Consider the following 24,836-nt stretch of genomic DNA (forward strand, 5'->3'; position numbering starts at 1 on the left):
TTTTTGGAGCCCTGAACAAAATTACTTGTGGCTATCTATTTCCTTCTAATGAAAAGGTGCACGGCTGGGTACAATCATGGTTCCGTAGGCAACTGCAAACATTTTCCCATGAAGACGGTCTTGTCTTATAGTGGATTATATGTCGCGCTTTTGTTTCGCTGCCTCTTATATACCTTCCAACTATTCTCTTTAGAATTGTTATTATTACATTTCTGTTATTTTTGTTTGTTGTCGACTAAGCTTCTGTGCTAAATTGTTTCGTTATCTATTACTGTACATCTACCAAACCCCTCTGACGTTACTATTTACAATGTTATTCTTGCGGAGATCTCATCTATCCCTCTCTCCGTTGTTACTTGAGAAAAAAATGTTTAAAACTATGCACTTATCTCACACCATACAGAAGACGAACTATCTGACCTCAGTTTCCTCTTAGATAATCGTTGCCTGCCTACTGTATGAGGGCTATTCTAGAAGTAACATTTTTTTTTTTTTGGTGGGGGGGGGGACCCTTAACATTTGAGGTCATCAGTCCCCTAGAACTTAGTACTACTTAAACCTAACTAACCTAAGGACATCACACACATCCATGCCCGAGGCAGAATTCGAACCTGCGACCGTAGCGACACGCAGTTCCAGACTGAAGCGCCTAGAACCGCTCGGCCACTCCAGCCGGCTAAGAAATGATTCGTGACGAAATGGAAACCACAGTGAAAATCGAAATTGTTTTATTTTCTACAGTTAGCTAAGCTTTCCAGTTGCTTCTCTCCTTAGTCGCCGCTCCTACATAGACATCCGTCATAGCGCTGTAAAAAAATTTCCAATACCCTCGCCAGAGAACGCAGCCGCCTGTGCTTTCCACCAATTCTCTACACTGGTCTGCAGTTCGTTGTCAACACCCAAATGTTATCTTGATTGCCAGCGGTTTACGTGAGCAGATGAAACTCAGAGGTAGGCAACATCGGGCTGTAAGGTGTGCGATGAAACACTTCCCATCGAAAACTCTGCAGGAGCGTCCTCATTGCCCATGTTGTGTGCGGCCCAGAACTGCCATGAAGAAAGAAATGCGTGACAGTTACTGTATGTGGGGTTGCATGAAATCAGGCAAAACCTCACAGCCGGAATCCGTACATTATTTCCAGGCATCTTTATGAGCTCACTGTTCGCTCAGAACTGAGAAGAGCGACGTAAGCTATCTACAGTCACACTAGAGACACGGTCGAACACATCTGTGCAGAGGTTCATCGGATTTTCACTGTGTTTTCCATTTCGCGGACGTTCGTTCCTTACTTTCTGAGTAGCACTTGTTGGTACTTCGCTGTTGCTATTATTCGAAGAATTCTATCAACGAGGACAGACTCTACGTAAACCAAGCTCCACTGTACTGCTAGACAGATAGCGAATTCCTGGTGTGCGACAGTTGTAGAATTCTTCCAGGAAAGGCCATTTATCTCACTTTTCCGATTACAGTCTCCATATTACTAAGTAGCACCGAGTTTCATTTCGCAGTTCTCTTACCATTTCCACCTCTTGTATAACTCGCTCCTTTTTCGGGTTCGCAGAGCTAAACCGTAATTCACGCGTGTCTGCTAGCCTTGTTCCAGTTTCTCGGTCTCCCGACGGACCTGTACCGCAGCAGAACTGGATTACGGGGACCCCGGTCCGCCGACGCGGTCTCTCGCCAGTTGAAAAACCGGTTCCTCCAGGAGGCGAGTGGAGCAGTGACTGGCCGTATGATAATGGCCCGTCCGCGACCTGTTGGTCCCGCGCCTCGGGCATTCCACCCGCACGAGAACATGCGATGAAGACGCCGGACAGCTCTGCGTCCCCTCTCGCGACGCTAACGCAGCAGTGACTCAACCGTCATTTGCATTATGAGTCTTTAGTCGAGATCACTGCATTCGCTCTCGGACGGTGGCAGCTGCCTGCTCTGACTGGCATCGGGTCCCCTCGGCTAACCTCGGCTCACATTCGGGAAAAAAAGTGAAAGAGAAACAAGCACGCGACTACTGTGCGGCCCAGCTGCTGACCAACGAGGCGCGTATCTGGGATCCCTCTTTTTGCTCGCGTCGCGACCGACACGAGGTATGCAAATAACGTAAATAATTACTTTCATCGCGTTCCGCTCTTGATTAGCCTCGCTAAAAGCGCTCCATCACTCGCCTAATTCCTCCGTCCACGCCTCGTCGGCAGCCAGAACCGGTCTTCCTTGTTCGCCAACTGAGCAACGTTGCGACCCGAGCTGTCAAATAAATACGCCGCCGAGTTTCCCGATTTCCATAACGAAAAATAAAGCCAGTTACTGAGCGCCGGTAAATAAAATGAAGGCAATAACGTATTGTACGGGCAGTGTATTTTAAATGATCTGCCATCCGAAAGCGGCTGAATTAACAGGCGTAAACGGTTTATGAAAACAGTTTTACTCTGTTGTGGCGCGTCGAGTCCTACGTTTCTGGTAATGACATAACTCTGTTTTCACGTCATCGCCATGTGAAACGAATAACATCGAGTACGAGACGCCAAACGTGTTCCGATTTTGATGTAAATCTCTGAAATACGGCTTGCGGAATCGCCTGCCTGGTTTACTTTCTCCACCCCCCCTCCCCACCCCTGCTCCCATTTCGGCGGCGATGATTGCACGGTTTAGTCAATCCAACATTTGACCTCATGTTCTCCAGCAATTTTACTGTTTTTAAACCAAAAGAGCTGTGGATTCAGCTTTTGTGCTGCGTAAGGATGTGCCCGTCTCCTAAAACCGAGGTTTGGATCTTTAATAGAGGTAATGCCAATATGGAAAAATCGTCCTGAGCGTTGAGGCAATCACCCCACCGACGCACCAGGTCGAACGTATCTGCTTCCTAAAACACTATGAAGAAGTCCGTTAGTAACTGCTGCACGTCCTCGTCCTACAGAAATCGTCGAGCCACCGAGGCCTTTTTTTAAGGGACCGTAGGCGTGATAATCACGTGGGAAGAGGTGAGAGCTATAGGGCGGGTGCTTGCGTGTCTTCCACTTGAGTACGACTGGCCTCTCAGATCGACTGGCGTCTTGTGTTGAATCGCGACCAGCATTGAAATTGGCACACCATTCACAACGGTGGTTTTCGATAGACATACTGCCCCATACACATCTTCATTGTCTGATGGATATCTGCCGGTGTTTGTGATTCGGCAACCAATACAACAATAAGAGCATTCTGGTGCTGTTTGAACACAGTTGGTAATAACGTCGCCATAGTTCTCGTTCCTGCATTTACAGCAAGCACTTCCAAAGACACGAATGTTACACTAATCTAGGCTGTGTTCCATAAATGAAATACAGTAAAACTTTGAAACATGTATCTATTTTGCGTAAGCTGTAAATAAATAGGTACCACAACTGAAGTTCCAATTCTCTTATGGTCAGAACACACTTTGAGTATTGGCCACATATGGCTTTTATTCATTGGGAGATGATGATAGGACAGTGAAACATGTGGATTCGAAGAGGTTCAGAACTTCTCGATTAAATATCAATGGGGAATTCCGAATAGAAAAGTTATTTATCCCACATGTATTATTTTAAAAATGTACCTTTACAGAGAAAACCTGAGAAATATTCCAGGCCCCTGCCGGCAGACAACTGGCCTCGGAGGTGCGTCAATTGCTTACCTACCTGCAGGAACTTCGGGCTACTTCACAGATTTTCTTTGTAATGTGTACATTTTTAAAATACCCAATAATTTGGGCTGGTGTCATTGAGGGTTTTGCCGAACTGGTAGATTTTAGAGAGACTCTTTGCCGCTTTAGTCACGCATGCGTCACTGTTGCAACTCTTCGTGATCACACCACAGAGAAAGTGAAATAGGTACACTGAAAAAGTACAAGGGCAGTATATTGCTTCGTTTTGTATCCTGCCTGGATAGGCGGTGCATGGGTCTGTTCCTGTGAACTGCTTCTGTAATATAAGCCAAAACTGAAGGAAGCGAGTAAGAGCAGGAGTGGTGAAGCACTTCGGTACTGAATGTAACTTTACACTTTTAATAGAGTCAGAAACATAAGTAAATACCAAATGCATACATAACTTTGGCTAGGATGAGTACGTAGGTGTAAAGCCGTAGTCCATGTCTAATCCTGTGAAGTTAGGACGATTGTTTTGTATAATCTCAAAACTAACAAATACTCGTTGCTGTCCAAACTTAAGCTGAACGTAACTAATACAAAGCCTCAATAGCAAGCAAGCGCACTATGCAGTAGAAGAGATATTTCTAGGTCGTCTGCTCTTGATGAAAATGTGGGCGAAATCAAGACGGCACTCCCTGAGCTCCTCAGCGTCTGCCAGAGGGCGCTGTGGTCGGCGTAGGTAGTCTTCTCTCGTAGTGCCATCTTAGGAGAGCGTGCACCTACGCTGTGGCATTGTAACTATCGACGCCGCACTTCGGATCACGTTCAAATTTCGTGGAATGGTTCTCAATGGTCCCTAGTGGTTCCATCCTGAACATCACAGCAAAAACTGCGGTTTCGGGGCACTCCAAAGGGATGAGATCACCTTCAGTGGGGTTGCAGCCGCCAGATGTCCTTGGAGAATGACTGAAACGCGCACAAGGTGCCAACAGTGGCAAAGGTTGTCAAGAACGTCTTCTTGTTGCTCATCGCACTGCGAACTGCCGTTTCCGACCGCGAAATGTGTGGGAATCAACATTCCAAGGAAAGGGGTCATTTCGTTGACGCTCTTTATGCTACCCCTTCCCTTTTCGTCTCGATTCTGAGAGGCGATGTGTCTGAAATGTTTTCCCCGCCCACCCATAAGAAAACCGCGTGATTTCAACGCAGGGATTCGCGGTTCGGATCTCCATCGCAGAAGTGACAAAACAAGAGGTGAAATGTGGGTAAGGGGGGATGTGAGGACCGTCCCATTGAGACACGTCCACGGTGGTGTAGAGCTGAACTGTAGTAAAATTTGGTGTCAGTCTGACAGCATTAACCCACTTGCTCTGAACTTTTTTTCGAATTTTTCTACACCTTTGTTGCTTGAAGCGTCGTGGATCACGAGGATAAAGTCGCTGGGCGACACGCCTTTGCACCATTACAAAGGAAGGTTGTAGGCACCTTTGAGCGAGATTCCAAACTTATGCGTCACAATGGAAATGGGTTTCGAAAAAGTGATCCTGTAATTCTGTTGCGCAATGTAGACAAAGTTTGTAGAAGCTACGCGTAATGATGAGGCTTGCGCAGAACATAGTAGGGTGGAGAACAGCATAAAACCAGTCATCGAACTGAATATCAGAACAACAAATATGCTCGAAACATTTTCCTTCTTGGTGGTTTGCCAACCACAACATGAAAGGCACAAGGTCAGGTCTTCCGTACAAGAGAAGTGAAAGAAACGTCGCGGAATCTCCTCAGTTATATGCAGCAAACAGAGTGGTCTTGAACTGACTTACGATATTTTCAAGGATCGTCTTACAATCATTGCATCCTAAAATATTTCTTTAATAAACAATTCCAGACTCGAAGTTTCTATCTGGCGGTTTCCTCGTTCCCATTTTTTCCCAACAACGCAGATTCTTCTGGATACTTCGATGGACCATCAACCGTGGGGAAAAAGATGTGGCGCAGACTAGTTTAGCTGTAACCCAAATGTTTTTTCCAGTCGTTCTTTTCCTTACAGAAGTATATGAAGAAATAAACATGCCTGGCAAATCAAAAGTACTCACCAGATCTAGTTTTGTAACGAGGCTTGATGCTATTTCAAAACATAAACTAATTCACATATAGACGTACAAGGCATCTCTTGGAATCACAAACTGTGTAGTAAATAATTTATTTACGAAATAATGCAAGACTTCTTTCCTCTAATATTGATCGGCAGTGGCACGTGCCTCGTTGTATTAATACTTCCTGATCGCCATATTTTTTAAGTAGACTCAAAGAGCCTGAAGTGCCTCATGGAATTAGGGAATGTGAGAGCGGTGGTAGCGAGCGTCCTTGGCACAGGCGCCTATAGCTCTCTAGTGTGTAACATACTGTTACAGTAAGTTATGCACCTTTTCTTTCATTTCATAATCAAACAACACAGCGAAGTAACCAGTAATTCGTTATGACCCAATAACACGAGGATAACTGTGTCCTAAGGTTCGGATCTGAAATAATGACCAGACGTGTGTTTCTCAGCGGCCGTGTCGCGACACATTAGTGTGTCACTAATACGTGTCAGATGTGTCGTGAGGTTTTTAATCTTCTATTCTTCCGCACCAAAAATACGTAGACCACAAAAAATTTATCGCCAAATCGTTTCTTGGAGCAATAAATTTGTAAAATCTGTATCTCATAGCCTTTCAATAATAGAAAATATTATTGGAAGGCGACTGTCAACAGACGTCAAGTAATGTATAGAATATATTGTGTGTACATTATTTGTTTGTTTTTTTGTTTCTAGGAAAAATCACACTTAGGGGTGACGCAAAAGTTTGAAACGTACTTTGGTGTGCCCCCAAGGTAAAAAGGTTGAGAAACGCGGGACTAGACAACAATTTCCTGAAGCTGTGTTTGACCCTACTTACACAGGATGTCCAGTAATCCGTTAATTAACCACATTTTTCCCGTTCCAGTGGAAGAAAAGGGGTAAAAGAGTACAGAAAGTGCCATGTGTGTAGGCCTAAAAACGTATACCCTCCCGACGTACATGAATTTAAACCGGAACCTCTGCAATTACGGGTGCAAATTATTGATACTGGTTCAAGTTACGCCACGTCACATTGCAGGTCAGTGGTCAACGACAAAAAGGACTTATAGTAACACCGAACGGGAAAAAGAGACAAAATTATAGGTGTCTGGCGACATAATAAATATCTGCACTGCTTTATTGCCCGCTGCTACCGGTAAACGATGTGTGGCCTCCTACTGGAAATTTTTTAGTTACTGCGGAACCCTAGTGATCAGAAATATGAAGGCTGTCGTAAATTATGACATCTAAGTAATTACCCAAAGTATTAGGTGCAGTGTTGAAAGGTCTCTGTTGAATTCCTTTCATGTTAATTTTTTAAAACTGTTGTCATTTACGGCATACATTCCACTTATAAATTTACTGTGGTGTTTCTGACTATCTGGGAGAAGACTGAGCAGTGGAACGTGTTACTTTTACACATAATCAAGAACGATCTGTCACACTACTACACTTTAAAACACAGTTTATATGTAATTCATGTCACACAGTCTCATACGGAACCTACATTCGCTTTCATTTATATACTGTATATGATAAGATACTGTCATCCCCCTTCCCTTCTGTCTGAAAGGATGAATGAGCAAATGTATTTCTAGTTGCATGCTTGATGGTAGCAGACAAACCTGTCTGCTAGAGAGCAGTACGACCAACGTCGGAACAGGTAGCTACGCTTTCTAGAAGCAAAGAGGTTTCTATTCTTAGTACGGTCCTGTCCGTCCCTTCCCATGTTGGTATAGAAAGCTGCCTCTCTGGTCACTTCCGTTTTGTATCTGGAAACACCCTTGGTAGGGGCCTACGGGCAGTCTGTCCGCGGCGAGTTTCTGAAGTGGTAAGATCTCCGACTAAGCGTGTCTCTGCTAAGTCCGTAGGTCAATGGATTTCTTAAGTTCAGCCTAACTGAAAAATTAATCACCTTTATTTCAGGTTTAGATCTAAAATATCTAATGTTATCTTAAATTGCAACGCAGTGAAATTCAAGTGTGAAGTTCAGAATATCTTCCAGCAGTTGCTTTGTCACTACTTTGTGAGTAAAGTGGAACCACGTGTGGATGATCCGTAACTCTAACTAAGATCATCAATCTTAAATGCGAATGTGCGTGAGATTATAGCGTCTCGTCTTGACAATATTTTTCAATATAGTAAGTTTTCTTTATGTTCAACCCACATGGGGTGTACTTTGTGAGACCAGTACCACGTGCTTATACAATTGTTTGACCCATCAGGTTAATAGTAAGACGATTGTAACCAGTTCGAGGTTTTTCTTTTGTAATTTGTGTTTCGATGTAATTTATTTTAATAATCAAAATTATTGTGGAGTTACACTCTTTGTGTAAACCAAGTTGACCATGTGAAGCATGTAGTGTAATCATCAAAGTAGCCCTCAGCTATTCTTTTCGGGAAGATTTCATAGAGAGTTAGTATGAATTTAGAATACCAGTGTGTGGTAATTTCATGACGGACAGGATTGCACTACGAACGTAACTTCTTTGGGTGAAAATTGAATCGGTTGGTTGTGGTTAATTTCCTCTTGCATATGTTTCAACGTTCTTCGTGTGTTATTTTATGAATGCAGTGTTGTATGCAGTCTCCCAATCTTGGCTCCATATTTGATGTGTTCCGTAAGATTACAAACTCACATTTTCACAATCCTAAAAAAGGCACTAGTTTAGTTATGAATCAAGTTTAATATGCTGAAATTTTAACGGAACAATGATAAGTGTTAAAATAAATGTCCAAATGTAAACTGATTTATTTCTTTTTATTTAAATTGTCTTTTCATATATACAGGGTGTTACAAAAACGTACGGCCAAACTTTCAGGAAACATTCCTCACACACAAATAAAGAAAAGATGTTATATGGACATGTGTCCGGAAACGCTTAATTTCCATGTTAGAGCTCATTTTAGTTTCGTCAGTATGTTCTTCCACCTACGCTCAATGGAGCACGTTATCATGATTCCATACGGGATACTCTACCTGTGCTGCTAGAACATGTGCCTTTACAAGTACGACACAACATGTGGTTCATGCACGATGGAGCTCCTGCACATTTCAGTCGAAGTGTTCGTACGCTTCTCAACAACAGATTCGGTGACCGATGGATTGGTAGAGGCGGGCCAATTCCGTGACCTCCACGCTCTCCTGACCTCAACCCTCTTGTCTTTCATTTATGGGGGCATTTCAAAGCTCTTGTCTACGCAACCCCGGTACCAAATGTAGAGACTCTTCGTGCTCGTATTGTGGACGGCTGTGATACAATACGCCATTCTCCAGGGCTGCATCAGCGCATCAGGGATTCCATGCGACGGAGGGTGGATGCATGTATCCTCGCTAACGGAGGACATTTTGAACATTTCCTGTAACAAAGTGTTTGAAGTCACACTGGTACGTTCTTTTGCTGTGTGTTTCCATTCCATGATTAATGTGATTTGAAGAGAAGTAATAAAATGAGCTCTAACATGGAAAGTAAGCGTTTCCGGACACATGTCCACATAACATTTTTTCTTTCTTTGTGTGTGAGGAATGTTTCCTGAAAGCTTAGCCGTACCTTTTTGTAACACCCTGTATATCACCGGTTATCGTAAGATGACTACTAAAAGATTATAATTAATGTTAGTCTGGTTGGGAATTTTGCAAGCTAGACTGGGTACCTGGTGAAACAGTTGCTCAATAATGCAAGGTTAACCTCCCCAGATAGCACACAGCTTTTAACCCGCTTTTATTGTCTTGCATATCAGCACCGCTTTCAGAACAAATTAATGCAACAACATTACAGTGTGTCATTAGTTTTCCAGGGAACCAGTATTGCTTTCTTTAGTGTGAATGTGTGACGATGCAGGATTTTTCGTGTCCCTGAGTAACACGAAGCATGCATGTCACGTCGCGATACTGTCCCAGGCTCGCATGAGTAGGCTTACGGCAGAGCCTCAATCAGTTACGTGAGCCACAAAAACATGTTGTTTTTCTTACAAAGTCGTCGTATTAGGTGTATTTTTGTTTCGACTGTAAATTTAAGTTGTGGTACTAAATTTGTAATGGCTCGTATCGAAAACCAATGATGTTGAAGCTCTTGCGTCATTAGTTTTCACACTTTTCATCATAACACAAGCTTATTTGGAAATGTTATATTGTACCTATTGCCGTAAAAATGTGAAGCATTCTCAGAATAACGTAATGTAAGATAAAAAAAAAAAAAACATCTGTTTGAGAGCAAGTAAGGTAACAATTTTCACGTACATGTATTATTTTCAGAATTTTGTTTACAAAATAACGACGTAACAGTTAACAGAATGCCAACACTTATAGGTGGTGGAAACTAAGCTACAGAAATTGCCCTTCTGCCTCCCTGACGTAAGGCCTCTGTCCTTGTACGTCACTCTGCTTTCGTTGTTCCGGTATTGTTTACATACACCACTCTTCTTTCCTTGTTTTCCTTCTTAGCGCACCTCTACTATACATTTATAAGCTGTATTGCAGGTCGCGCGGGATTAGCCGAGCGGTCGCCGGCACGGTAGCTCAGTGTGCTTGGTCAGAGGGTTAGCAACCCTCTGTAATAAAAAACTGAGTGAACGGATCAACAAAGAACCTGAACGGCTGTCATCGGACGTCCGCACGAACAAATTCATCGATCAATATAGAGCAAAATGAGATTAAAAAATAAATAAAAAAAGCAGTCTAAGGCGCTGCTGTCATGGACTGTGTGGCTGGTCCCGGCAGAGGTTCGAGCTCTCCCTAGGGCATGTGTTTGTCCTTAGGATAATTTAAGTTAAGTAGTGTGTAAGCTTAGGGACTGATGACCTTAGCAGTAAGGTCCCATAAGTTTCACTCACATCTGAACATTTTTGTATTGCGGTGTGAAATGCTAGCATAAAGCAGCAAATCTTTGTGCGCCAAAACTCCTAAGGAATCATATCCTTATCTGGTGATCGTGCAGGCCAAGGCAATATGTCGATACTCTGTAGAGGGTATTGGGTTACAACAGCGGTATGTTTTCCTGTTGAAAAACACCCCCTGATATGCTATTCATGAATGCAGCACAACAGAAAAATGGCTCTGAGCACTATGGGACTTAACTTCTGAGGTCATCAGTCCCCTGGAACCTAGAACTACTTAAGCCTAACTAACCTAAGAACAGCACATACATCCATGCCCGAGGCAGGATTCGAACCTGCGACCGTAGCGGTCACACGGTTCCAGACTGAAGCGCCTAGAACCGCTCGTCCGTTCCGGCCGACGCAGCACAACATGTCGAGTCATCAGACTGGTGTACAAATTTGCAGTCAGAGTACGTGGGACAATCACGCCAGTGTTCCTGCACCACAGATCATAATTCCAAACGTAGGTCCAGTGTGTCCAGCACGCAGACAGGCCACTTGCAGGCCCTTAATTGGCCTCCTCCTAACCAGCACACGTCCGTCACTGGCGCCGAAACAGTTTCCATCATAAAACACGACTGACCTCCACCCTGCCCTCCAATGAGCCCTCACTTGACACCACTGAAGACGCAAATGGCAGTAGTTTAGAGTCAGTGGAATGCACGCTATGGTGTGTCTGGCTCGGAGCTGTGGTAAGGTTAGCGATTTGTAACAGTTCTTTGCGTCACTGTGGTGCCAGCAGTTGCTCAAATTGCTGCTGCAGATGCAGAGCCAGAGCCGTACACCAAACACGACGTCTTCGCTCTCTGTAGTGCCACGTAGCGGTCCTGAGCCCGGTCTTCTTACCACTGTACATTCTTGTGACCACCGCTGCCAGCAGTCATGTACAATGGCTATGTTCCTGCCAAGTATTTCTCCACCATCGCGGAAGAAGTGTCCAGCTACTCGTAGCCTAATTGTACGACCTCGTCCCAACTCAGTGAGACATTGATAATGTCGTCTTTATCGCCTTAAAATAATTCTTGACTAACACCAGTACACCACGCCTAATCTCAAAGGTAACTAACGCTCACGACCGTTACAGAGTGTATTTAAACAAACTTGGTACGCATCCTCATAGTGGCGCTCTTAGGCGACTGGCGCTCTGCAATTACCTACTTGTGGAGCTCACGTCGTGTTGTTTTGGTGTTGAAAATAGTCACGAGTGCGACGGTCAGTGACTTTCTTGGCTGTAGTCCCCTTATTTTTGGTCACACTTCTCTTCAATGAACTTCTGTCACGACTACTCAACATACACTTTCGTCCGCGTTGTGACTTAGTGATTGATTTTTTTCCCTCTTTCGCTGAATGCGATGTAAATCTTCGATATGCTGTCTCTGAAATCACCAGACTTTTGGGCTACCGTGATTGCGGAAGAACACACCGCGAGTATCAACTAAGAATTTTCCCACTTTTAAAATCACTTAGCTGCGACATAATGCACTTAAAGCTACACAGAAGATTGTTCTAGCCACGACTGACCCTTGCAATGTATTGAGGGTATTGCACAAATGTCATTCGTTGTCGAAACAACATCTGCTTTTGTGTCCAAGATGTTCAATCACGCATTTCTCGTGGTGTTTGTATGTATGTAAGTATTAAACCGGGGACCTGGAAACGACGGAGAGGCTTCGTCCTGCCGTAGCCCTCAGTGGTTCAAAACCCTACAACAGGCCATAGCAGTCCACTCACCCCACCGCCGCCCTACACCGAACCCAGGGTTATTGTGCGGTTCGGCCCCCAATGGAACCCCTCGGAAAGGTCTCATACCAGACGAGCGTAACCGCAGATGTTTGCGTGGTAGAATAATTATGGTGCACGCGTACGTGGAAACGGTGTTTGTGCAGAAATCGCCGACACAGTGTAACTGAGGCGGAATAAGGGGAACCAGCACAGATTCGCCGAGGCAGATGGAAAACCGCCTTAAAAACCATCCACAGGCTGACCGGCACACCGGACCTCCACACTAATCCACCGGGTGGATAAAATGGAATAGGTTTGTTTCTAAACAAGACGCACCGCACATACCATTGGCATTTGCATTTTTGTGAAGAAAATCTTAGCGCAATACAGATACAACGATAAATGAGGGTAAAAAATCAAACAAAATGCAGTTACGGTTTGGCGACCCACTGAAGACCACGGGTTCCTTATAGCCAAATACTATGATTGTATCCTTGAACAGCTTCCAGAATTTTGTCCGTATAATCCGGGTGCACGCGGCATAAGAACGAATTACGTCAGTTCAGGGATACTGAACGTACATATGTAAATATGGGTGCTTGCATCGTAACAGAAATTCTGCAAAACGTGAATGACAGACACATGGAGATAGACGCCAATTACCCCGTGATAGTCTGTTTACGAGTTAGAAGAACGAGTATTAGTAGCTTAGAGATGTTCTCCAACTCACTGAGTTTAGCTCCTATAGTAACTGCGAAGACCAGATTAGGCTAATTTCAGAAGGCACACAAGCGTTTAAGAAGTCACTCCACATGCGATTGGTGCCGGAAGAAACGCTAACATGTCATACAGCGCAAAGTGCTCTCTGCCGAGCATGTCACTATACTATACTACCTTATCAATAATACCGGCATATTATTAGTGGACATTAATAAGGCGTGTGACCATCATTTGGCTTTATGAAAGTTTCAACTTCGTTGGGGACACTAAGGAGCCTCAATATCTGTGAAGCAATGACTGTCCATTCTTCCTCAAAACCCGAAAGTGGAGAAAATAGAACGGTGGACGATGGAGTCTGGGGCGAAGTCGAAGGTGTTCCATTGGGCTCAGGTCGGGACTCTGGGGAAGCCAGTCCCTTTCAGGAGTGTTATCGTCTATGGACGGTTGCCTCACAGGTGTTACCTTACGAAAGTGTGCATCTTCATGCTGATACAATCATCGTTCCTCTACTGTACGTCTCGTATTTAGTGTTGTCTTCGGCACAATACAGGACCATACTCTACTGCGAAACCCCCCCCGCCAGTACTTTAACACCACATCATCCGTACTTCACTGTTGACACTACATCGGATGGCAAGTAACGTTCTCCACGTATTCACCAAACACAAAGCCTTCCATCGGTTTGACACAGGGTATAGCATCATTCATTGCCCAAATCACTCGTTTACAATCATCCACTGTCCAGTGCGTCGCTCAGGTGTCATTTAGCATTGGCTGCAAAAATGCGTGCCTTTAGAGGAGCTGCTCCGCCATAGAACTCCATTCCTCTCAGCTCTCTACGCACAGTCTAGCTGGACTTTTCGGCAGCATTTTGGAACTTCAGAGTGATTTCTTATGCTGTTTCTACGCATTTTTTACAGTGACCCCCGCCTGGTCTTGGTTTCGCTTCGGTTGTTCCTTCGTGTTTCCACTTCACAACCATATCACCATTAGTCGAAATGGGCAATTTCAAAAGGGATCAAATATCCCTGATGGACTTGTTACTCAAGTAACATCCAGTGACAGCTCCACGTTCGAGGTGCTCAGCACTCCTGACCAACCCATTCTGCTGATACCGCCAGCGCCATACTCCGCCCCCTCCCCCCCTCCCCCACCCCACACCACCCAAATCTTCTCTTATACTCGTGGCACTGTCTCTCATGACATAATGGTCAGTTCCTCATTACCTACTGGTGTCCGTATGCTTTTGATCACATAGTGTAGATAGATGTAGATTTTATAATCTGTCGGCTCTAGGCGCTACAGCCTGGAGCCGCGCGACCGCTATGGTCGCAGGTTCGAATCGTGCCTGGGGCATGGATGTGTGTGATGTACTTAGGTTACTTAGGTTTAAGTAGTTCTAAGTTCTAGGGGACTGATGACCTCAGAAGTTAAGTCCCATAGTGCTCAGAGCCATTTGAACCATTTTATATAATCTGAGTCGTGGCGTCAGTGGTCTAACGAACATCTAAATAAGTAAGAAATCACTGTCATACGTGAGTGATATGACTGCCTGTGGTTATGTCAAGAAATTACACTCTACAGCTAGTATTAATGTCGAGCAATATAATCCTCTACATTATCCCCACGATCTCCTGTCTCTCTCTCTCTGTCTACGTGTACGAGTGTATGTGTGTGTGTGTGTGTGTGTGTGTGTGTGGGCAGGTGCCGCTGCCTGCCGGCCCATTGAGTGCGTGACGGCGGGGTTCGAAGCCAGGCCTTTTGTGCGTCCGGAGCGGCGTTTCCCACGCCACATCCACATCTACATTGTGATGCGACGGGCCCCATCTGCAGCGCGCTGCGCTCAGACCATGTACGCCGTACACTGTTCCGCTAAAATTTTACTTTCCGGCCGGCGCTTTCCGTGTTTACAACAGCGCGAAAACGCGACGCGCCTGCCTCGTCCGCCAGCTGCAGTATGTGGGAGCTGCACGCTCAGCGTGTCTGCTTTTGGCCGACCGTGAAACAAGCGCACTAGCGTTTTTAGCCTTCTGTGCTAGTTCACAAGCTCCATTGCGATGCGCTAGAAGACGGCGGCGCACATGCATTGGCCAGAGTTAGTGGCGAAGAATTCTTGGATGGTTTAGACGTTCGGTGTAGGAGCACAGGAAGCAGTCATGTCCGTTAAACGAGTTGCAACACAGTATTAGTGTGTGAGCAAAAGTTTTTTGTACTCAGGTTTTGAAGACGATCATCATAAACTAAATTAACTAACTGGTATAAAATATTGTGGTTCGCCAATGTAATAAATATTTTTAAAAATTCATTCGATAACTGGGAATATGTGCACAGAGCGACTGAAAGTGGAAGGACCACGTAACACTAAATTCAGGAAAAGCGCTGCCAGTCTGAGGTTCAGTATATGAAGATTCAGTAAGGGTAGTCCAACTACAAAGGAAGTAATTTACAAAACCGTCATTCGAGCAAGACTTAAAATATTGCTCATCAGTCAGGAATCTATACGAAATAGGGTTGACAGCGGAAACAGAGAGGAGCCAAAGAGGAGTAGTGAGTTTCGTCACGGGTTTATCGAGTAAGTGCGAAAGCGTCACACAAATGCTTATCCAACTCTAGTGGCAGACTTTACAAAAGAGCCGTTGTGCATCATGGTATTCTTTACTGCCAATATTGCGTGGGCGGATTCTCCTATAACAGTCAACCGATACATTGTTTCAGCCTACGAGCGTACGTATAGACCGCGGAAAGACCATGCAGGTAAAATCAGAGAGATCGAGCACACACGGAGGCTTACCAACAATTTCGTTCGATACCTCCTATTACACTACTTTCGTTAATAAGCAATGGATGGTGTTGAGTGAAATCCTTTTCGGATTTGAAGAAATACTGCGTCTGCGACTGCAGCAGGAAAGGGCGGCATGACAAGGGAACGTAAGTTCCCCCACACGCCATGACGTGTCTTTAGAAGTATAGATGTAGGGAGTGTGAAAATAAAATAGTGAGCGATTAGTTCGTCACGAAAGCATGCCCCTTACGTCATCACTGTACTCCACATCTTAACAAGTTACCACACCCAGATTTTTGACTCAGTTGACTGATTCTACTTGTGTCCCACTGGTATTGTAAATGTGGAGTACTACTTTACTGCCTTTTGTCAGTCGCATAATTTTACTATTCGGAACAGTTAAAGTAAATTAGCACTTTGAAATCATACCAAGACTTGACTGGATATTTGGGCAGCATTGTTCGTGTTATAGTTCATCAGCAAAAAGTGTGATTAATCACTCAGTATTTCTAACCACCGACTCCTTCGCAGCAGCTAACAAAATGAGCACAAAAGAGGAGCCAGGGACGATATGTTAGATGTGTAACATCTGCATCTATGGAAAAACCTTATCGATCGATGTCATGAGCAGCAGATGGATGACACAGTAGTAAGCCTGAGAGCTGTAGTGGTGTGACGCAATGGCTAAGCCTGTTTTTGTTTTGAGTGATTATGGAAATGAAAGGAACAGGCTGAAATTCAGTGCCGCCACATTTCAAAAAGTTTTGAATACACATACAGACTGGAACGAAAAGAGGAAATTTTGTATCAAGGCTGAGATTCGAACCCAGGTCTTCTGATTACTAGGCAGATGCACCAACCAGGACGCCACAGTGGCTTTACACAACTGCATAGACTACGCTGGCATGCGTCCCTCATCAGTCCAAATTTTCAGTCGCGTCTCAGTCCACTTGGCATTCCCCCTAAACTCGAACAGCACTTCAGAGGTTCTCCAACTGCATTTGAGTAGCACCTCACTGTCGGACGAAATGGAGGATCCTGCCAGAAACACTGGTAGATGTGCTTTAATCCAATGAAACTTCATAGTTCCAGGAACTTTTTCTAGCCTCAAACATCTACGATGTCCAGGGTTGTTAAGTTAAACTTTCAAACCGTTGTAGAAATAACACAACTGACCAGAATGACGTCAAATTGCAAAGGAATACTATCGGAGAACGGGGAAAACGTATTGCAGAATAAAAGTAAGTAGTTAAAAAAATCTAGTAATAGATGATGCTGTAAGCATCATAATTTAATAGTGGTCGACTACAAATGATAAATAAATCATACAACAATGCCTAAGGTGTGCGTTTGACGTTAAACAAACTGTAATACTCAGTGTGCCATCCACCACGGCAAGGTCATATCACATCGGATGGGAAAAATCGTTTCTTAATTGTCCTGAGGTCAAAAACCACATAAAATGCATCATGCACATCGCTTTTTAATTCTCCAGAGGCCAAAAACCGCAAAAAAGGCATCAATCAAAATCCAATCGGATTATTAATTTCCGTGTGACTGGCGCAAAACATGTCCAATATGCAGTCCATCGTTTTCTGCAACAGGTGGAAATCGAGAATCAGCGTGTTCCACAGCTGATCGAAGTGTTTCCAGGGTCACGTTCAGGATGTGTTGTCAATGGGTGCCTTCAAATGCAGCTAAGTTTGCAATCGGAACACTGAACACAACATCTTTCAGATAGCCCCACAGCCAGAAGTCACACTGATTAAGATCAGTTGATCGGGACGGCCAGGCTGTAGGGGAATAGCGGCTGATAATTCTAGCATTTTCGAAATGGTGCTTGATCACCTGCTTAACTGGATTTGCAATGTGCGTAGGTGCGCCATCTTGCATAAAAATGATCCTACCAACACATCCACGCTACTGGAGAGCTGGAATGACGCAAAAGACACTCGTAGCACTTACCAGTGACTGTACAGGTAACAGGACCGGAAGCACCTGTCTCTTCGAAAAAATATTGCCCTATGATAAAAGATGCCGTAAACCCGCATCACACAGTGACCTTTTAAAGATGAAATGGTACTGGTCGATTTGCGTGTGGATTTTCCGTTGCCCATATTCGACAATTCTGTGTATTGTCAAATCCTGTCAGACGGCAGTGGCCTTCGTCTGTCCACAAATACTTCCACAGCCAATCATCGTTCACTTCCATACGACCAAGAAATTCTGAAGCAAAGATCACTCTTGCTGGCAGATCAACAGGAAGGAACTAGTGCACATGGGTAATTCTGAATGGATAGCAAAGAACGATGTTTCGTAGGATTTTAACCACCGTGCTCACGAGCATGTCCAATCTTCGGGCAATTCTCGGTGCACTACACGTTTTCACACCACCACTCGTCTCCTCCTGCATTGCTGTGGCCACTGCTTCCACTGAAGTCGAATCAGTTCGATTTCTCCCTCTACCAGGTTGCACAACAAAAGAACCCGTCTTTTCGAATCTCCGAAACATTTTCTCCAGACCCACGGCAGTCATCGGACCAACGCCTTTTTTCAAAGCCTTCAGTGTCCGGAACTTCAGCACAGCGACGTGTGCACAGTCGTCATTCTTATAATACAGTTTTACAAGCAGAGCGCGATCGATGCTGCATTGAGACAGTCATGGCGAACGCCGCAGACACGAAAGGAGGAAAAACCGTGTACCCGCCGTGTTTATACCACTATCAATGGGTCGTGCGCGTGACAGGTGTTTTCAGTTACGTATTCTAACACATACAGCACCATCTATTGATCAATTTTCACACTATTTTACTTTCTTCTCCCGAACCTTTTCCCCCTTCTCCGATAATATTCTGTTGCAAGTTGACGTCATTCTGACCAGTGGTGTTACTTCTACAGTGTTTTGAAAGTTTAACTATAATCACCCTGTGTATAAACAGACTGAAGCAATGAATGAAAATTCGTACTAAGGCCAGGATTTGAACCCAGGTCTCCCGCTCAGTATGCCGATATGCTAACCCCTATGCCACATGGCACAGTGGCTCTGCCCAAGTGCATGTACTGTAACAGCATGCCTCACTCCTCAGTCCATATTTGCATCCACGCCTCAGATCACTCGGCTGGGAATTTGAATTGAGGAGCGAGATGTGCTAGGGTAATCCATGCAGTTGTGCGGATCCGCTGTGCCAGGGTGTAGTACTGGTTAGCACATCTGTCTAGTTAACAGGAGATCTGAGCTCGAATCCCGGCCTTGGTATAAATTTTTATTCGTCGCTTCAGCCTGCGTATATATGTCTCAGCCTTGAAAAAGTCTCTGGAAGCATAAAGTTTCATTTGCCTTTGGAATAGCATTTGCGTACTTAGCTTCTCTACCTTGAGCTCAAACCTGCAAGAGATAGGTAGAGAGAGAGCGATGATAACGCGCTAGTTCTCCCGCAAGTTCCTGCTTTTAATTATGAAACAAACAAACGGGTGTCTTAGAGATGCACCTTCATTGCGGCAGTACCCACAGCTAGACGCGGGGACGTCGCGCTTAGACACCGCCCGCGGGCGTTTTCATTAAGCGGGGCTACCCGGGCAGGTTTCCCCCGAGGTGGAGGTGGCGGGGGAGTGTGCAGCTCTGTGTGCGCTACATAAACTGAGACCGCGCGGCCGCCGATCGCTCTCGCTCCTAATTGCCACAGCCCGGCTCCGGCACCGACGGGCCCCGAAATTACGGGCGCGCCGCGGCGCAGCGCTAAACAAATCTGTTCGCTATTTGGCGCGCGCCGCCATGCAAATGAGCGAAATAAACGCGACCGCCAGCTGCGATCCGATACGTAATACAATCAAACGAATTTATGCGCGCCGCGCGGGCTTAACCTGCCGCGTGACAAACGCGCAGCACCTCGCCGCACCGGCTTTAAAACGCAATTATTCTGCCCGGACTAATTGCGATCCCGTGTCCCGGCTGCGAGTGGGATTAAATGAAAAAAAAATAGAAGGAAAAAAAAGGCAGTGGCAGAGGAGGTAAGGAAGTGAAGCTTGCGAAGACAGCGCGGCTTTGGAGCGTGGACTGGGACGCCGCCCCTGGGTAGGGCGCGGGAGGCGCCATGCATTCGTGAAGCCCGGGCGGCAGAACGTGCGTACAGCGCGTATACAGTCCGAGGACTACAAATGTATTTCTGCCGAAGGAGCAGTAATACTGAATTTGAATTTAAACTGCTTATCCCTGTAAGAAATGAGAACCTGCTTTGTCCGAGCGGCAGCTTACTCGGTGCGTTGCGCGCTGCAGATCGTGTGCGGTGCTGTAGCGCATGTTTGTATTCGTTGTCGGTAGTGTTGCGCTTTACCAAAAATGCAATTCAGTATTTTTGGTACAGTACATAGATGACGTGGTAAGTCGTAGGATGCATGTTGGGATTACATTCCCCTGGAGACATGCTGAGTATCAACTTTATCTTCGATAAGGATAGAAGTCGAAGCAATAAATTAAAACTTTTGGCCAAGGACTGGACTTAAACCGGGATATTCCCCTTATTAAAATGGGGTGCTATTCCTGTATTAGAGAGCCTCGGTAGTACGGTAGTACTGGCGACTTAAGATGGAAAAATCAAGATGAGCGAGGGCGTGAAATGAAGTTTGCCGGCCGCGGTGGCCGTGCGGTTCTAGGCACTTCAGTCCGGAAACGCGGGACTGCTACGGTCGCAGGTTCGAATCCTGCCTCGGGCATGGATGTGTGTGATGTCCTTAGGTTCGTTAGGTTTAAGTAGTTCTAAGTTCTAGGGGACTAATGACCTCAGCAATTGAGTCCCATAGTGCTCAGAGCCATTTTGAACCATCTAGGGCACTGATGACCTAAGATGTTAAGTCCCATAGTGCTCAGAGCCATTTGAACCATTTGAAATGAAGTTTGTGTCAGGGAGGGCACTGGAGTAGGGTAATATGCGTCGGTGTGTTAGCCACAATGCCAGAGTGGTGTATTGGATAACACATCTGCCTAGTAATTAGGACTTCTGGGTTGGAGTCCCAGCTTTACCTCAAATTTTAATTCACTATTTCAGCTTTTGTACTTATCCAAGATAACCGAATCTGTGAGAGAGAAACTAGGTGGCGAAAACTTCTCTTGTTTTTTGTTTCTTTGACACATAATTAAACCCGTACGTCTTTCAGTGTTTGTTAGTGCAGTGTGTACATTATATTCTTCTAAAATATAAATTGTGCTTCATAAATAATAAACATTGGTTAACAGCGTAACTTCTGCTCTTTCATATAAGCAAAGCAATTACGGGGTGACAATTATAGAACTACATGAAAAAACATAAATTACTTACAAACTACGGCGTGCACACACTTTATTCAACATGTAAGCGTTGCTACGGATATTCAGATTTAGGTTACGACATGTTCGATATGCCTAACACCTTCGGAGACCATGTGGCATAGACCAATAGCGAAATTCTACATGACTCGCTGAAGTGTCGGAACATCGATGACCTCCTGAATGGCTGTATTCAGCTCAGCAATAGTTTTGGGACTATTGCTGTACACCTTGCCTTTAATATAGCCCTACAAAAAGGAGCCGGCCGGTGTATCCAAGCGGTTCTAAACACTTCAGTTTGGAACCGCGCGACCGCTACGGTCGCAGGTTCGAATCCCGCCTCGGGCATGGATGTGTGTGATGTCCTTAGGTTAGTTAGGTTTAAGTAGTTCTAAGTTCTAGGGAACTGATGACCTCAGATGTTAAGTCCCATGCTGCTCAGAGCTATTTTTTTACAAAAAGGAGTCGCATGTGTTCAGATTCGCAGAATAAGACGGCCAGTCGAGGACCATGCCAGTGGCCTCTTGGTACCCCAGAGCCAGAATGCGCTACCCAAAGTGCTTCTCCAGGACATCACTCTACCGCTTAGATTGGGTCGAGCTCCGTCCTGCATGGACCATATCTTGTCGAAATCAGTGTCGCTTTGGATAACGGGGATGAAATCATCTTCCAAATCCTTCACGTAACGTTCGGTAGCCACCGTGCTATCAATAAATATAGCACCGGTCATTTCGTGACTGGACACTGCATACCACACAGTCATCCGTTGAGGGGAAGAGATTTCTCAGTCGCGAAATGCAGATCCTCAGCCCCCAAATGCCCCAATTTTGCTTATTGACGAACCCATCCAATTGAAAGTGGGCTTCGTCGCTAAGCCAAACGATACTAATTCCCGTCATACTCCGCGGAACCGAGCTGCTTGAACGTAGTAATGCAAACCGTTCAGAAGTTATGACAATTTATATCATATAGTTCAATAACTGTCACCCAGTAGTTTTGATGCAAGCATCGTACAGTTCATGTGCCCGAACATAAAGGAAGGAAGGAAGATTGGGCTTGACGTTCCGTCGACATGGAGGTCATTAGAAACGGCGTACAAGCATGGACTGTGTCAAGTATGTGGAAGGAAATCGGTCGTTTCTTTTCGCAAGCTGATAAATCTGTTAACTTTCCTTTATTTTTCATCCCAATTTTTGGAACATAGCTGCAACTAAACATTCTAAGCTTTGATGATTTCAGTTTTGCTGTAAATAGTATTTACTTACAAGTAGCATATAGGAGTATAACTACGTAGAACAAACATATTCTGTAGGTTACACAGCCCTTTATATACCCTCCTCACTCAGTTTCTAGACGGTTCACTGCTATCTATTTAGTAAGACACTGATAACATGCGCAAACAGAGCGATTGAAACGAGGTGGCGCCTGACAGGTATGCAACGCTCGTAATGTACGTGTGACGTGGTAACGATCTTAACTGAGCGAAGGTACTGCAAAAACTGCCGTAGTCTACCGTTGCCTACGATGGTTTTGCAACTCCAGTGGTCGACGTTTCTTACGCAAAATTGTAGTGCTACTGATGCATGTGGCGTCGATCCTACATGATACGTCAGCGTGGAATATACACTGTCTTTCGGATGTTGAGAGGCAATGTCCATCCGACCTCGCCAAAGGAGATAACGTCATTGGACAAAATTTTAGTTAACATTTTCAAGGAGCACATTGGTCGTTTCAGGGCTCTGCTGAAGGCGGTAGAATTGGTAGCTACTTGGCGATCATCTGACCCTCTGCAACTGAAATAAGTCTCTGCCGTGAAGTGGTGTGTGTGTGTGTGTGTGTGTGTGTGTGTGTGTGTGTGTGTGTGTGTGTACCATCCGGTTGTACAGAATTTGCACAACAAGATAAGACGGCGGAGAGACGTGACAGAACTGCGGGAAGGAACTACCGTTTTAGGGCCATTTAGGGCCAATATTGTGAAGCAAAGTGCAGGCAATGGACATATTTCGTCTGATACATCGCAAAAGGACATTGCTAACAGCGTCGCATAACGCTGCACGCTTCCAATGGCCGTATAACACAAAAACGTGAATGAAACTGACTGGATGTGTATAGTATTGTCCAAGGAGACACAATTTTGTCTGTTTACGAGAGATGCAACGCTTCGAGTGCACTAGCAGCCCAATGTGAAGTTTAACAAGCTGTTTGAGGAGGTTGCACTTCAGACTGGAGGTCGCTCTATCATGTCCTGGGCGTGTTTCTTCTGCTGTGACTGGAGCCGATTCAAGCAGGTTACTATGAACAAGAACCTTAATGATTATCTCGTGAACAGCGTGATATACTCGTAAATAAAGATGGTCTCTGGGTATTTATATCATCTCTTGACAACAAACTCTTCCATTTTTTGACAACTGCTGCAGGATAATAATTATTATATAATGATTATACAGAATTTACGGATGTACTTTATGTATGAATGTTCCACATTTCCTCCTAAACCACTTGATCGATTACAAGCAATCTTGCTACACATATAATTCATTGTCTGAAAGGAATCGCTGTGGGGGTAAGACTCACCTACCTATGAAAGGAATGGGATAGGGGTGACGATCAGTGATAATGGTGCGAGGGTACCCATACTTCATTCAGCCATTATTTGAGAATGAGAGCACTTATTGATCTGAAACAAACTTTATACATAATTTCATTCCTTTGCGAAACTTTTTCTCGCTAACAATCACCAAGAAATCATGAAAGGAAGAAATTTTACTGCTTACTACATTGTCGCTCTTCATGCGGTAAAACTGTCGCGTGAAGCATTACATTTTAAATTATTGCTTCTTTATTACTAACAGTATTGGTGACACATTTTGAAAAAAGTATTCACATATACCACTAAATCTACCAGCAAAATTAGACCACTGTACGGCACATGCTTTGGGAGTCAATTACTGAGATGCAAGGAAAACTGCCGAATCATTCATGACGTTTTAATTTATTACTCCTTTACTAGCAATTCTTTTCGCAACAAATTTCGCAGACACTATCAGTGTGTGTTACTCAATGTACCAACATAAATATATCACTATGCAATATATAGCTCAGGAGATACATCATAAACATTGAGATGCGTGAAAACGAAATTGCACGTTGAGATATACAGTAGAAATATGTGTGTAAATATGTGTGAAATGTGTTAAATATATGTGAAGTATGATTGACATGTACGTACGCGAACAAAGTTACCGGTAAAAAGCTCACCCTTAACCTCTGGAACAATTTCAACCAAATTTCGTACACATATTAGTTACCATATGGAAAGAAATACTTTGGAAGTAAGAACAGCCAGCCTCCTGCTGGGGTAGGGGTGATAATGTGGAAAAAGAAGAGGGGGAGGCGTAGGAAATGGACAGACAGAGAGGAGGAAGGATATAGACACAGATAGGACGGAATGAGGGAACGGACAGAGAGAGAGGAAGGGTGAAATGGACTGAGAGAGGGGAGGCGGCTACGTGACCAGGGGGAGAAAGAAATGGGCAGAGAGCGTGGATAGTAGTAGATGGACTACTAGAAAATTGGAATAAATACATACCCGGCCAATGCTGGGTACTCAGCTAGTTGATTAATAGAATAAAATTCGGTGATCTTGGAGGGGGGGTCAGTAAGACTTATTTTATCATCATGTTCTTCTGGCTAATATCCATCAGTTTTAGCCTTGTGGTGGAGTATTTGTAT

This window comes from Schistocerca piceifrons, chromosome 2, assembly GCF_021461385.2.
Source record: "Schistocerca piceifrons isolate TAMUIC-IGC-003096 chromosome 2, iqSchPice1.1, whole genome shotgun sequence".
Taxonomy (NCBI): Eukaryota; Metazoa; Arthropoda; class Insecta; order Orthoptera; family Acrididae; genus Schistocerca; species Schistocerca piceifrons.